The 3120-nt window shown below is 47.9% G+C and overlaps 1 long non-coding RNA gene across 1 annotated transcript in view; it reads right to left on the bottom strand.

Moving 5' to 3' along the window:
* Positions 1–3120, bottom strand: part of LOC106820806 — a 92712-nt gene that overhangs the window by 86575 nt on the left and 3017 nt on the right. The window contains exon 2 of the long non-coding RNA XR_001395657.1: positions 1585–1684. This is a non-coding gene — a long non-coding RNA (uncharacterized LOC106820806). The remainder of the gene's footprint in view (positions 1–1584; positions 1685–3120) is intronic.

Here is a 3120-nt window from a genome sequence, read left to right as displayed (position 1 = left end):
TCGAGTGAGAGAGAGAGAGAGAGAGCAAGTTTGCGAGTGAGAGAGAGAGAGCGAGCAAGTTTGCGAGTGAGAGAGAGAGAGAGAGCAAGTTAGCGAGTGAGAGAGAGAGAGAGAGAGATGGCAAGAGAGCAAGAGAACAAGAGCGCAAGAGAACGCGGGGGGAGTGCACCTCATATCGCTGCAACATTGCCGGTGTCTGCCCCCACGGCAACCAGGTGCCTCAGGGAGCCCCACATCCTTCGCGCAACGCCACCGCCTACTACACCTATCTCCGCACCGCATCGCTCTTGGCGTGAATCTGCTGTGCCGTACAGCAGAGGGGGGATAGAGAGAGAGAGAGAGAGAGAGAGAGAGCAAGTTTGCGAGTGAGAGAGAGAGAGAGAGAGCAACTTTGCGAGTGAGACAGAGAGAGAGAGCAACTTTGCGAGTGAGACAGAGAGAGAGAGAGATGGCAAGAGAGCAAGAGAACAAGAGCGCAAGAGAACGCGGGGGGAGTGCACCTCATATCGCTGCAACATTGCCGGTGTCTGCCCCCACGGCAACCAGGTGCCTCAGGGAGCCCCACATCCTTCGCGCAACGCCACCGCCTACTACACCTATCTCCGCACCGCATCGCTCTTGGCGTGAATGAGAGGAGATCATTCGTTCGGTTGCAGAGTCGAGGGGATTACACTGATTCCTACACTCAATGAAAAAGTGCTCAGCACTCGTTTTGTAACGGCAACGTTTTAGCGGCAATGACTTAAGCAGCGCGCACACGGACTCGCACGGCAGCGCGCGATAACGCCAATAAATCGATGAAAATCAAACTGCCGTCGTTCCGCGGTGGAGTGAAACCAGCGTGGTGAGTGTACGAACTCGGGTAAATTTCGCGAAACAGGCCGGCTCAACAACAACACAGGGGCTCCCCGCACAAACAAACCAGCTCCATTACGAAGTCCATGCACCGCACTCACTACCAGTACCTACGAACATTTCCGAATCGTGGGCACTTTGCAGCGGATGTGCTCATTGCGGTTAAATTCCAGGAGAAGTTCTGAGCACATCGACTCAGGACCCTGACCTATTAGTGGTTGCGTTACTGAACCTGCTAAGTTGCTAACCCAGCGGAGCAAATACTACTGGAGTTTAACATCGCACACCGCGATGAAACCATTGGCACTTACATTACAATGAAATCACCCGAGTAATACACGTTATTCGTGTATCACAATTTAGCGAGACGTGTTACTGTAAAATAATACAATGTACAATTATTATACATAGTCTAATTATAGGTAGCGCTGTGCTAAGCTCTAGCTAAGCCTACGCATCTACATTTATTATTAGAACCTTGTTAAATTAAGACATGGTAATGAAAATTATTAGGATATTCATTGAGAACTGATAAACGAACTATCCATGTTTCTGTCCCTATGCATAATTTTAGAAAACAAATTGCAGTTAAATTTGAAACAGAGACGAAATTGTTATGCAAATGCACATATGGCATAACATGATACGTTTCAATTCGGGACCATACTCAAATCAACACACACGTGCAACTATGTATAAGTAACGTACGGCAAAGGTAGATTTGCTTACCCGTAGCCCACGTCCTTTGTTTCTACGCCTACTCGTTGCAAATGAGGTATATAGCCACTTCCCATAAAACACGTGCACGACGTAGCTCAGCTAGCATACACTGCAAAAAACAATTTAGTGTTATCTTACGGTCACCCATCTATAAAGCAGAAACTCTTTCTTTCTTCATCGCCACCCGTGCCGAATGCATTGCGCATGCCTATCGACCAGGTCAATATGTGCCGTGTGCGATGCCTATAAATATACATTATACGTTATGCACGGATAAAACACAATCCTCAATTAACGGATACGCGGCGTTTCCACTTCAGAAAATGCTATGACACGAAAAAATCTCGCATACTCTACCTAGCTGCCTACCGTATACCAAATTCATTGCGACATCAACAAATCATTGTAATGTCTTTCGGATTCCGCTGCTAGGAATTATCCACAGCTGCACAGAGTACCCCGCCCTCCTCGATTTGCCTCTTTGCTCCTAGCCCCCACCCCAATCTATCTTCCTCTCCCAAGCCCTCTTCTCTCTCTCTCTCTCTCTCTATCTCTCTTATTTGCTGTCCCCTTCCAATTCCCCTGCTCTCTCGTTTCCTTTTTCTTACCCTTTACATGTCCGTAACGTATTCACACATCATAATTATTGCAGCAGCAATCCGGTTCAAGAAATCGTCAATAATCAATACAGTGCTGCCACGCAGCAATGGGCGTAGAGGTCGCACATACGCACACGCACGGGCAGATGTCCATCGCTAACAGTGGCAAGCCCACTGCGCTATTGATGTTCTGTTTAGTCATTAAAATCGCCACTGGCTCGCAAACTCAATAATCCATGTGCCGGCATTAATTGCATAAGTTATGCCTTGCTCTGGCACTGACAGAGGCACGCTGCGTTGCTGCGCTGAGATCGGCCATGATGTAACGCGACCAGAGACGACCGCTGACCACTGCGTAACACCAGGCATCTAGACGATGTCGGTAACACACACGTACACGCGTGCTTACTAACGAAACAGAATGTTGTGATTAAACTCGCGATTTCTTCGCACCCCCTGGTGCAATTTACGCCGTCCATTTTTTCACCATCGTCACTCGAAAAAGGAACCGTTAACTAAGGAATGATGGCGACAATTGCGGCGACACGTTTATCAACGCGATCTGAACAACTCTTACAGTATTTCTGCTGATCGCGGCAACTTCCTGTATTGAACTACTGGTTTCATTTCTGATTGACCTAATGCTGTAATGGCAAACGACTTAAACTCGATTTAGCCACCCGCCATTACTAACGTTTGTCTGTAACGCATGTGCCATGACAACAGAAGTCCTTTCGATATACACATGTACATGTACGTGCGTGTAACAAAGACAATGAGACAGCAACACATCCACACACGCACGCACGCACGCACACATGCACACACCCATTCAGAGAAATGGATGAATAGATCGATGTATCATGGATGGATCGGTGGGTAGATGGATGTATGGATGGATGGATGGATCGGTGGGTGGGTGGGTGGATGGATGGATGGATGGATG

The sequence above is a fragment of the Priapulus caudatus genome, unplaced genomic scaffold (assembly GCF_000485595.1).
Source record: "Priapulus caudatus unplaced genomic scaffold, Priapulus_caudatus-5.0.1 Scaffold48, whole genome shotgun sequence".
NCBI lineage: Eukaryota > Metazoa > Priapulida > Priapulimorpha > Priapulimorphida > Priapulidae > Priapulus > Priapulus caudatus.
This window is presented reverse-complemented; position numbering and strand designations above follow the sequence as displayed.